At 33.2% G+C, this 13,375-nt stretch overlaps 1 long non-coding RNA gene across 1 annotated transcript; it reads left to right on the top strand.

The window, feature by feature from the left end:
• Positions 1–3,359: 3,359 nt before the first annotated feature.
• Positions 3,360–3,841, top strand: LOC147298487 (uncharacterized). The gene is made up of 3 exons (XR_015120576.1): positions 3,360–3,448; positions 3,553–3,644; positions 3,763–3,841. It is a non-coding gene; the product is annotated as an uncharacterized LOC147298487 (long non-coding RNA).
• Positions 3,842–13,375: the final 9,534 nt, after the last annotated feature.

Here is a 13,375-nt window from a genome sequence, read left to right as displayed (position 1 = left end):
GTTTTGGCCCACGCTAAGAGCAGAGCACGCACCCTCCTAAAGGTCAGACGGGAGGTTTGGGAGTCAGTTTCATGGACAGAGGACGAGGAGGTTACACCAGAGGCCAAAAGGACCATCATTAAACTTCCAAGCATGACATTTTCGGTTTCTCTCAGCTTCAAAAGGACGGGGCTGATGATATTTTCATTATTGGGGATAGCTGAGCTAAATTTGATCATCTCTTGCTCACATTCGTTGAGTTTATGGAGTATCTTGCAGAGTTCAAAGACATTCTTCCTAGCATCCTCCATTGTTACTCTGAGAAAAGGTTGGTGCAAGCAAGCTAGAGAGAAAAAAATTACTCCGGACTAGTATGGCCTCTCTGGGTTTCTTGTGATGAAAGACAGTCTGGGTTTATTAAGGCACAAAGGGGTTTTTTGTTGGGACAATCATCCTCTACCTGATGGTCCATGTAGGATCTGACGGCTGAAGCTACACCTGTCACAATATGATTCATTGTATCAGCTCAAAAAATCATGATCAATGCATTGGATGGAGCCTGTTGTTGTGGGAGTGGGGCCACTTTATCTTTCCAACGAAATGGGAAACTAGCTAGATCAATGGTTTTTAATAATGGAAGATGCTTATTGCTAAAAAGTAAAAACACATAATACCAAATTGTAATATTTTTTACAAGTTGAAGTCGGTCCGAATGGTAAAATACTAAAATGTTAACAACATTCTTTAATTAGTTATTATTTGAATTAAATAATTAATACAACTAACTAACTCTTGGAATTTTTACGAAAAAGAAAAAACTAACTTTTGGAAGCTAGCTACTAATTAAATATGAAAGAGGAATGTTATCCACATTCTCTTCCGATCTTCTCTTTTAATATTTTTATTTTACAATGTATTTTTATGATTGGCACCGTTCTTTTTTTATATAATTATTTAAAGATCATCTCTGTAAAAAATTAATTAAATCAGAAATCGTTTGATTATGTACTCGTTATCAAATAAAAAAACAATGAATCAAATTATTACTAAAACGGTCTGATTATTTGATCATGGTTACATAACTAAATAATTTATGTTTTGGTTAATTATTTGCAGAGATGATCTTCATAATTAGATCTAAAATATGAACGGTTCTGATCATAAATTTACATTACGAAATAAGAATAATGATGAAAAAGATCGATGAAGAAGGTGGATAACATTCTCCAATATGAAATTACCCTTGCATAGTACAAATTAATTCCTTGGTGAATTGCATGCATGTCAATTTTTTATGACAAAATTTAATTCGTAACTAATAATAGGTTAATTAAGGTCCTTGATTAATAACTCCACTTTCCTTTTTTTTTGGGCCATTAATAACTCCACTTTCAAGTATCCAGGATCGGTAGAGCTTATTAATTCTCCAGACAGTCATTCAATTGATTAACTACTCTACACTATTTCGACAAAAAAAAAAATACTCTACCCTACTTACAAAGTCCGCTCTCCAGTATTGGATCACATTGTATTGCTCCGTAATAATACAAGGCCCTTCATTAAGTATAAACAATTTATCATCCTTCAACCAGAATTTCACAATGTAAATTTCGTTAATTGGATTAATCAGTTCAATAAACCCTTTCAAACACCACATTTACTAAAGCTACCTTCGCTACCTTTCCATTCAATATTTATTTTGAATTTACTCCCTCACAGTTTTATCGTGTTAATTAAACTTAAATTATGAAGATTGAATAAGTTATTTTCGAGTTTGTGCGAGTTGGCCTGTTCAAAAACCTTTAAAAAAAAAAACAAACAAGTTTGGCAGATCATTTTAAAAAACAGTTCGATTTCCAAATTTTTTATTAAAAAAAAAAAAAAAAAAAACTTTACAATTCGATTTGGGAAAAAGAAAACAAAACTTACAAGTTACAAGTTACAAATTACAAACCAAAAATAAATAAATAAAACAAACGGAATTATCAACAATGGTCCAAGGCGCGTATGGTGAATAAGACAAAAACGAAAGGTACAGCCGTACAGGTACAGCAGAGATGGACCGACGCGAGTCCTCGCCACTACAACCCGCGTTGGCGTGTCCTCATAATGGGCACCGTAGCACCGGTGACGTTATTCGTCGACAGCGTGCTCCGGTGGTCAGAGAGAGGTCAACGGAGTTTGATCCTGAAGAAGGAGGTCCGAAGATCATCGTGAGAACACCATTTCCCTGTTTAGCTGTTTTCCTTGTGATTTTTTTTTTTTGTGGGTTTTATATCAAATGCATCCAAATACTATTCAGGAGCCTGTCTACACATTAATTAATTTGTTATTCTTTTGTTTTTAGAATTCAGGCGTTTTCATTGTTAACTATGATACTGGGAATGTTGAAACATTAATTGTTGTGTTTTATACATCCAGAAGCAATACCTGGTTTTGGTTAGCCCACTTGTTTCTCTGTTTTTGTGGGATAATAGTATTAGTTATGCATTGTTGTTTTAGCTCTGCACCTATTGGTCTACTTCATTCTGGGTTCTGTTTTTGTTAGCTTATTGTCTTTCTTGCCCTTGCTTCTAATGTATTATTTCTCTTTCATTTCAAAATTAGTACTTTGGAGCTCAATGCTCTTCTGTGAACATCCTAACCATTTCAAGATTTTCCTTAAAATCTTGTACATTGGTTGAAATTTGGATTTCTGGGTTGTGGGGCATGTTAATGTTTTCCCTTTTGAAGTTAATTTTTGAATCAAAATTTCAGAAAATTTTCAACTACTTGCTTTTCTAAAACACTAGATCCTTCCAATTATGATGGCATTGTTTATGTTAGTGGGATAGAGTCTTGGTTGAGGTTGGTTGGCAATGATTAGTGGCTGTGTGCATGTGCTTTATATGAAGCGCTAACATTAATAAACATGAGGAATGCCATATTGTGGTTGTGGGAACGAATCCTCTGAGGAATTACTTTCCCTTTTCCTCCAGTGAGTTAGATTATTTGCAGGTACAACTGCTGGTAAGCATATAGTGTTGTTTCGTTTGTACAAATTTGATAGCTGTGATAGTTTCTAACTGAAATAAAGTGGCATGCTTTTATATTTTCATTATTGAAGCTTGTTAGTGAATTGACTGGCAAAAGTTTATAGTCTGAAACACAAACTGTATATAATCTCACAAAGAATCGAGGTTGCTTCATCATTTTTTCTTTCAAGTATAGAACCTTAGGTATTCTGGAAGAGTTTTATGTTTATATCTTCCAACAGAGTGCATTTGTTTTCAAGATCATGTGCATAAATTAAGTTCGACCATCATTTTCTTCTTACAAGTTTTGCACTTTTCGGTAGGTAGTAACTGGACTCCATAAAAGAGAGGATTGGGACTCCTGCAAAAAATATACCTCTTGGAGTAGTTCCTGCAGTGCAGGCTCAATTTTTTATAGTTGGCCCATATCTTCTAAGTTTTAGATGTTGTGGAAGGTGAGGGCGAAGGCTTGTGTTACTTTGTGCATCAAAGCTAACATAGTTATTATTAGTACTGTTTTCACGATTGCTTTCTGACAAGAGATGTTTCTGCATTTTAGGTACTGGAAATGAAATGAGAAAATCAACCTCTTTCTAGATTCTGTTGAGGAACCTTGTACAGCGTTTAATGCTGTTCTTGCCATTACTCAAGGTTACATATGTTGTCTGTTTTGTTTAAAATATTATAATTGCTCTCTTTCTAATCTGTTGCTACTTATTTAGTTCTTTCGATTAATGAATTTTCTTCTTCTTGTTTTCTTTACTGACAGGGCATAAGCGTTCACCGGATGTAGTTACCTTATGGTAGAGGAGTACAAAAAAATTTAGTGCGTTGATGCTTGCATGAGGTAAAGTAAAAAGATCACCACAGGATGGTGGAGAATAGTATTCTTTTCCTTAAAGTTTCTACCTGTACTGGCTTAATTCGTACTAGAATGTGTGGTTCTCACTGAATGTGAGATGTAATGATATTTATACATCACTAACAGAGTTTTATGTCGTTTCAGGATATTTATATATGGCTGATCAATTCCTGTAATACTTTTATATTACTAACAGGGAAGTGCTCGTATTGATTTTTATGCAAGTTTAAACTTCTCATTTGGTATGTTGTAGTCTACTAGATTATGCCATTGCTCCTCTGATGTTTGTGTGCTTGTGCATCTTTTTATGTGACTTAATGCCCTGGTAATATGCTTAACTACTGGCTACTGCATTGAATTTAGCTCCGTAATCAAAACTTGGTATTATAACGAATGGCATCTTCAAGTAGCAATTATTGTACTGTTACGCAGGAGGAAGAGAGAGATTAGAGTGACATATGGAAGGGAGAGAAATATAAGAAATCAACAAACATATATCAACAAATTAAACATCTAAGAAAAATATAAATAAATTAACTAAATACCATTAGGGAAAAACTAAATGAAGCTTTGTGCTATGTTCTCACAAATGACATGTATCTGATTTGATTGTATGTTCTCACAAAGAAAGATCATGTACCTTATTGTACTTTAAACCAAATTGCCAAAATTTTCTTAAAGAAATCAGGCTTTCAGTATAACTGAAAACCCTAAAACCCCTGTAAATGCTATTTTCCTTCCCGATGCTGTATGTTGGAAGTGTTACACGATTCAAGGAACCATATCTTAAATCCAAAAAGTAGCATTCATGAATTTTCCCAATGAAAAATATTCCATGCTCCCATTCACCACAAGTCGCATTAATTGAAAACAAATAATCAGATTGCCATGCAAACATTTGGGTATCAATTTTGTAATCTAGGCTCCACTCCTTTTTATCATAATTTTTCAATACCCATACCTCAATATATGAAGAAAGAGCCACGATGGCCAATGATCCTCTAAGATTAAGCAAATGTATGTCATCATATCCAAGGGGACCAAAATCCAGTTGCAAGTTGGGATGAGGAGTCCAATCGAATTCCTCTTTCTTGAAGTTGAAAGAAATTATAAGATATTTATAGCTTCCTCCATGTCTATCAATCACCCAATGCATGTCTCCATATGCAGATGCATTCTTGTGGCTTAGAACGTGAGGAGGAACTGATTGTATCTCTCGCCAAGACGAGGTTGTGCCCAATACATAAACTTGGGCCACTTGGTGGTTGTGCTTTTCAGTTTTGGAAACACGAACAATCTTGTAGCTGTTGCTTATGTTATCAAATCCCATACCGTACCAACTTATAAAAAACTCTGGAAATTTGATGTTACTCGTTGGGAGCTCTAGAACTTCTTTCCTTAAAGGATTAAGTAAGTAGCCTGGACCATATCCCAAATCACTTTGAAAGAAAAACAAATTGCAAAAAACAAATCCTACATTCAAAAACAATTTCTCGGATAAATTCGTTGAAAGAAGAAGAGCATGTTTGGTTTTTCGCAAGGCATACTCGCCATTGTATTTCGATGGATGCAAGACCAATGACCTATAATCATACTTAGTACATGATCGAGCATGAAGCATGAGTTGAGGTACCTCAAAGGCAGCAAGGTTGGTAGCAGTAGAATTAAATAAACGTGGAGTGTGCAGTGTAGCAAAGAAAGGGGATTCAACTATGTTTAAACAGGTCTTGGAGGCACATTGGATGCAACAAAGTGATTTTACGGGCATTTTCATAAGGATATCCACCATGATATCGTTGGGTAGCTCCATCAACTTCGACTTTGTCTTTATCTTCAATTTCAACTTTGCAAATTTCCTCTCAAATCTGACTGATCACCCAAATCAAACAAAAGATTAATATTCAATAAAAACTAAATTTGAATACTTAATTTTATTCAAAAAAAATATACATGTTTGTAAATTAAACATACTAGAAATTGAACAACTTATACCAAACTAGATATGGATTGAACAGAACAAACCTAGCCAATACTTATTAATCTTTATAAAATATTCCCAAGGAAAATAATAATCTTCATAAAAACTTAATTTAACAGACAAAAGAAACCCTAGAGGAAAGGAGTCCTCCCAAACTAGCCACCTTCCCCACAATATACATGATAACAATATTCTATATTTCATTTAAATTTCTCAATATATGAACGAAAATTAAGTCAAAAACAGTAAGTGTATGTGTATGTAGTTTGACAGTCAACTCTACTACATACATATTTGAACATATATGTGTATCTACTGGCCAAAGCATAAGTATATGTGTATTCAATTTGTTGTGTTAGCGATAATATTAATAAACAATTTCGCACTTGATGTCATGACTCATACAGTTACTAGTTCTTTTGTTTTTTGGCCAGGAATACAGTTACTAGTTCAAGTAAACTAAATTGTAACAACGAATCAATGATACTTACTTTTTATGAAAAACAATAAAAGATGCAGTAGTAAAATCTTTAAACCACGGTTTAAATAATTTCTTCCAAACAAGAAGCTGCATACGATTCCTTTCATCCTTTTTAAGAATACGATCTCCTGATGATGTTTTTGGTGCTTAAATCCAAAGGCTGATCCTAAAATTTTATTTTTGGCAAGTACCTATAAAGATCAAAACAAAAACGTACGGTCAATAATAAACTTAAACAAACCAACAAGTGAAAAATATCAGATTCAAATTCTCAACTAATAAACCAAAACAGTAAACATGATCAATTACGAAAATAACTTACCATGTAAGTATGTAACCCATTCAAATAATTGCACGAAATTTTCTTTTAATAAAAAAGGAAATCTGGTACTGTACATATATAATGCTATTATAATACAATTCGAATTGCTACTGTATAAAATACGAAATTGCTTGGCATTGAATTGACTAGCACTACAATACCTTTTGAGAATTTGTAGTACCGGGTTTAAGTGAAAGTCCCAGACACGTACTAATTAAAATCAAAAGAAACTGGAATCCACCCGTAAAAGAGAGTAATTAAAATCTCTGAATTTCATTGATAAATTGAAACATTGATTGACTAGACCTTTATATAGGCTTCAAAATGCTAAACCTACTAGGAAACAACTAAATCCTATTAAAAAAAAGGGAATCAATTCTAATCTTAATTGGAATATAAAACCAAAACCCAAAAATATCCTAAAAATTACTAAAAAATAAAAAATATAATTTTGACCATAATCGAAAACCATCTTATTACATCTCACTGTTTCCCTTCAAATCGATATAATTTTCATTTTTATATTTTCCAGCAACGCGCAACCTAATTGAGCTTGAATCTCCCATCTTTAAATGATTTTTACAAAATCTAAATGCCCTTAATTTTTTTAATTTTTTTGGTATGAATTGACTCCTTAACATAATCATCAGTAAATATTAGTCTTATAGTCTTAGCCGATCTAACCCAAGAATATCAAAGATTCAAAATGGATATTAACTACTGAAAAGCTGAAAGAAACAAAAAACAATAATAGAAGAAGAAATCTGAGCAAAGTTACCTCTGAATCACAATCCCAGTGAGAATCAGAGAGTGGTAATGAATGAAAAGGAAAAATGGACTACTTTGCTTGCTTGATTGCTTTAGAGAAAGAAAAAATTGATGACTGGTGAAGCTGAAGAAAGAACCTTCTGTTGCAGGAACTCCTAGCCTTGTTTGGTTAAACTGAGACATTCTCAATTCTCATTGGCTGTCCTGTTTCAGTTTGGTTGTCTGTAACCTTCTACAGTTCTACTTTTCTAGTTTGCTTAGTTTGTCAGTTCTAATCTGTTAATTGCTACTAATTTAGTTCTTTTGATTAATGAATTTTATTCTTCTTTTTTTATTTACTGACGGCAGGGGAGTAGAAGAATTTTAAACTAATTAATGGCATCTTCAAATAGAAATTATTAATTATACTGTTATGCAGGAGGAAGAGAAGGAGATTAGAGTGATAGAACGGAGAGAAGAGAGTTAGATTCCACGACAACCGATCATGAAAATGGAAGCTGGAAATAACTACAGAACTTTTAGTTGCAATCTGAGCCGTTGAAAATGGGTTAATCCAATGACTTGAACCTGACCCAAATTCTTATTAGAATTGTTGCAGTCAGAATGCCCTGCCAATTGCCAGAACATCTGATCCTCAAAAGAAGCTTCAAGTTCTCCATGAAGTTCAGTTTGCACTCGCTTCTCAGGGTACGTAGGGTGTATCGTAGGAGCCTCATCACCATTCACCAATGTTGTAATCATCATCATCATTAATATGAAATTAAATCCAAATTAACCAACTTGGTTTTTTTTATTATTAGTCAACATTCATCTAAATTTCAATCTTGATCTCTCTTTTCTATTATTTGATGAGCCAAATTCGAAGAAATTAAACTTATTGCAATCAATATATACATATATATCAACAAATTAAACATCTAAGAAAAATATAAATTAATTAACTAAATATCATGCATAATGATTACAATTCCTACCTCTAGGGAAAAACTAAAAGAAGCTTTGTGCTATGTCTCACAAATGTCATGTATCAGATTGTTCTTTAAACCAAATTGACACAAATTTTTTAGGGAAATCATGCTTTCAGTATAACTGAAAACCCTAATACCCCTGAAAATGCTATATTCCTTCCTGATGCTGTATGTTGGAAGTGTTACACGATTCCAGGAGCCACATCTTAGATCCAAAAAGAAGCATTCATAAATTTCTCCAATGAAGAATATGCCATGCTTCCATTCACCACAAGTCGCATGTTTTGAAAACAATGAAAACAAAGTATCAGGATGCCACACAAACATTTGGGTATCAATTTTGTAATCTAGCATCCACTCCTTTTTATCATAATTTTTCAACACCCATACCTCAATATATGAACAAAGAGCCATGATGGCCAATGATCCTCTAAGATTAAGCAAATGTATGTAGCCAGATCCAAACAGAGGAACAAAATGCAGTTGCAAGTTGGGAAGAGGAGTCCAATTGAATTCCTCTTTCTTGAAATCAAAAGAAATTATATGATTTTTGTAGCTTCCCCCATCTCTATCAATCAACCAATGCATGTCTCCATATGCAGATGCATTCTTGTAGCTTAGAACACAAGGAGGAACTGATTGTATCTCTCGCCATGACGAGGTTGTGCCCAATACATAAACTTGGGCCACTTGCTTCTTGTCCTTCTTAGATTTGGAAACACGAACAATCTTGTATGTGTGGGTTATATCATCAAATCCCATACCATACCAATTAGTAACAGACTCTGGAACTTTGATGTTACTCGTTGGGAGCTCTTAAACTTCTTTCCTTAAAGGATTAAGTAAGTAGCCTGGACCATATCCCATATCACTTTGAAAGAAAAACAAGTTGCGAAAAACAAATCCTATATTCAGAAACAATTTCTCGGATAAATCCACTGAAAGAAGAAGAGCATGTTTGGTTTTTCCCAAGGCATACTCGCCATTGTATTTCGATGGATGCAAGGCCATTGACCTAAAATCATAATTACTACATGATCGCGCATGAAGCATGAGTTGAGGTACCTCAAAGGCAGCAGGGTTGGTAGCAGTAGAATTAAATAAACGTGGAGTGTGCAGTGTAGCAAAGAAAGGGGATTCAACTATGTTTAAACAGGTCTTGGAGGCACACTGGATGCAACAAAGTGATTTTACGGGCATTTTCATAAGGATATCCACCATGATATCGTTGGGTAGCTCCATCAACTTTGACTTCGTGTTTATCTTCAATTTCAACTTTGCAAACTTTCTCTCAAATCTGACTGATCACCCAAATCAAACAAAAGATTAATATTCAATAACATCTAAATTTGGATACTTAATTTTATTCAAACAACATATACATGTTTATGAATTAAATATACTAGAAATTGAACAACTTATCCCAAACTAGATACGGATTGAACGGAACAAACCTAGCCAATACTTATTAATCTTTATAAAATTTTCCTAGGAAAAATAATTAATCTTCATAAAATTTGCCCAAAAAAATTATAATCTTCATAAAAACTTAGTGAGGAAATTACAAATTTAGTCCACTTATTTTATAGCTCGTTCAATTTTGGTACACGATCTTTTTTAAGTTCTGTTTTGGTCTACTAATTGTTTCACTTGTTCAATAAAGGTCCATATTTGTTTTCTTAAATTTGGTCTGCCTTTTATCCTATCAAATCTCGCCCAAATTCAACAAACATATTCTTGTTTTAAAGCCATATTTTCTATTTACACCCATATAAAGATCATTCAAATTAGAGTTCTAAAACTCAAGATAATTGACCATAAAGTAGGGTAACCGAAACTGTCAATTTTTCTCAGAAAATTTTCAGATTTTTCAAACTTCACCCAACCTCAATTCTCTTAGATTCTAATACTTCAAATTGGTTCCTATGACTAAGAAATGATGAAATATAACTTAAACTTTAATTTTAATTGAAGAAAACACAACTCAATAGATTTAATTCATAAACTCCAAAATTGAAATTTCCGAAGGACTTTTATTGAACAAGTGAAACAATTAGTGGACCAAAACAGAACTTAAAAAAGATCGTGGACCAAAATTGAACTAGGTAAAAAATAAGTGGACTAAATTTGTAATTTCCTCAAACTTAATTTAATAGAAAAAAGAAACCCTGGAGGAAAGGAGTCCTTTCAAACTGGCCACGTCCCCCACAATATACATGATAACAAGATTCTATATTTCATTTAAATTTCTCAACATATGAACGAAAATTAAGTCAAAAAACACTCACTGTATGTGTATGTAATTTGACAGTCAACTCTACTACATACATATTTGATTATATGTGTATCTACTATCTAGCTACTGGCCAAAGAATAAGTATATGTGTACTTAATTTGTTGAGTTAGCAACAATATTAATATACAGTTTTGCACTTGATGTCATGACTCATGCAGGACAGTTACTAGTTCAAGTAAATTAAATTGTGACAACGAATCAACGATACTTACTTTTTATAAAAAACAATAGAAGATGCAGTATCAAAATCTTTATAGCACGGTTTAAATAATTTCTTCCAAAAAATAAGCTGCATACGATTCCTTTCATCTTTTTTTCAGAATACGATCTCCAGCTGATGTTTTTGGTGCTTATATCCAAAGGCTGATCCTAAAATTTTCTTTTTGGCAAGTACCTATAAAGATTCAAACAAAAACAGTCTCAGACAACAAACTTAAACAAAGCAACAGGTGAAAAATATCAGATTCAAATTCTTAACTAAGAAACCTAAACAGTAAACATGATCAATTATGAAAATAACTTACCATGTAACCCATTTGAATAAATGCACAAAGTTTTCTTTTAATAAAAAAGGAAATTTGGTACTGTATATAATGCTATATAATACAATTCCAACTGCTACTGTATAAAAATACGAAATTGCTTAGCATTGAATTGAGTAGCTAGCACTACAATACCTTTTGAGAATTTGTAGTACCAGGTTTAAGTGAAAGTCCCAGACACTAATGTTTATGTGCTTGATGACAAAATGATGCAGCAAGATCACGTGGTGGACCAACAAAAGTCAAAAGGAACTGGAATCCACCCGTAAAAGAGAGAAAAATCTCTGAATTAAGCTGAAAGATTGATTGACTAGTCCTTTATATAGGCTTCAAAATGCTAAACCCACTAGAAAACAACTAAATCCTAATTAAAGGGGAATCAATTCTAATCCTAATTGGAAAATAAAACCAAAACGTAGAAATATCCTAAAAATTACTAAAAATTAAAAAATATAATTTTTACCATGAAAACCATCTTATTTTGCTAAAAAGTTAAAAACTGATCGGCCTGTGAGTCTTGTACATCTCACTGTTTCCCTTCAAAGTTCAAATCGACATATTTTTCTTTTTTATCTTTTCCAGCAACGCACAACCTAGTTGAGCTGGAATCTCCCATCTTTAAACTATTTTTTTGTATGAATTGAGTACTACATTCCTATACTCTTATCCGATCTAACCCGATAATATCAAAGATTCAAAATGGATATTAACTACTGAAAAGCTGAAACAAAGTAGAGCAGGAAAGAAAGATAAAAAACAATAAAAGAAGAAGAAATCTAAGCAAAATTACCTCTGAATCACAAGTCCCAGTGAGAATCAGAGAGCAGTAATGAATGAAAAGGAAAAATGGACTACTTTGCTTGCTTGATTGCTTTGGAGAATAAAAAATTGATGACTGATGAAGCTGAAGAGAGAACCTTCTGGTGCTGGAACTCCTAGCCTTGTTTGGTTAAACTGAGACATTCTGTCAGCCGATCCATCGCTTTTTGGGCCTTTCTAGTTCACTTCTGTACTTTGGGCCTGGCCCTGTTTTTTATGAGAAGTTTCATCGGTTTAACAAAAACTAAAAATAAAACCCTTGGAAGTTGGAACTAGGTAGCAAGAGAGGTAAAATCTCTTGTGAATTTTTTAGATCCGGTGTAGATTGTCTGCTTTTGACCGACCCAAGAGATTAGTCTGATGCGCGAAAGCTGGCCCATAACACCCTTGGTTACCCAAAAAAAAAAACTAAAAAAAAAAGTGAGAAATTAATAAGTGACTAACATGTGGTCTGCCAAATCAGTAACTAGCATTATTTCGTGATAAGATAAATGTTGGATTTATTTTTGCTTATTATGGTGAGCATTACCACTATGGTGAATGAGTGACACTTGCCAATTCTATTATCAAATCTCAACCTAACCAATTTATAACATAGGTTACTCATTGGGAGAGTTACTTACGATGATTAAGTAGAAAGCATGTTAGGACTCCAGATTTTTTATGAAAATCATTTGTGTCTATATGTACAAGTATATAAATTTTTCAATTAATACACAACGTAGTTCCTGGAGATATATTCTGTCACCGAAGAGTGTGTATACAATCCAATGCTCAAATTCATTATAGAAAATTACATCCCCTGTTACTAAACAAATACATATATATCCCCTTAAATGATTGGAAATCAATAATTAATGTTAGAGACGCTACCTTATAATCTTAACTAATTATGATCTCAACTCATTTGACCAACGATGTGGCAATTAACCATTAGTTGTTGGGTTAAAGATTTTTTTGTTGCTAAATGTTACAGCCTAAATGCTGAATTATTGACCCTACTTGTTTGGATGGGTGTTCACCCCTAAGTGTTCCCGGATTGCATGCATACATCCGTAAGTAACTTAGTGCAACATGGCAAATTTCATTGAGACAAATCAGCGAAGAAAAGAAATGTTTCTGGCTTCCCATACTTTTGTAAGAAAAAAGATATGAATGGCTATTAGCTAGAAAAAAGATATATTGTATTGGAAAATGCTTGGCTCAATCCTTGGATGATCTAACAAACTCATGTCATTTTTCTTTTTAATTCTAAATAAATAAATAAATAAAATGACAAATTTGCGAAATGGGAATGGAAGAGTTCCTCCATCTGAGCATTGTTCTATTGGATTTTCATTCAATTC

Source organism: Dryas octopetala, chromosome 1, assembly GCF_963921425.1.
Source record: "Dryas octopetala chromosome 1, drDryOcto1.1, whole genome shotgun sequence".
Classification (NCBI taxonomy): domain Eukaryota; kingdom Viridiplantae; phylum Streptophyta; class Magnoliopsida; order Rosales; family Rosaceae; genus Dryas; species Dryas octopetala.
Note: the sequence above shows the minus strand (reverse complement) of the source record. Positions and strands in the feature narration are given on the sequence as shown.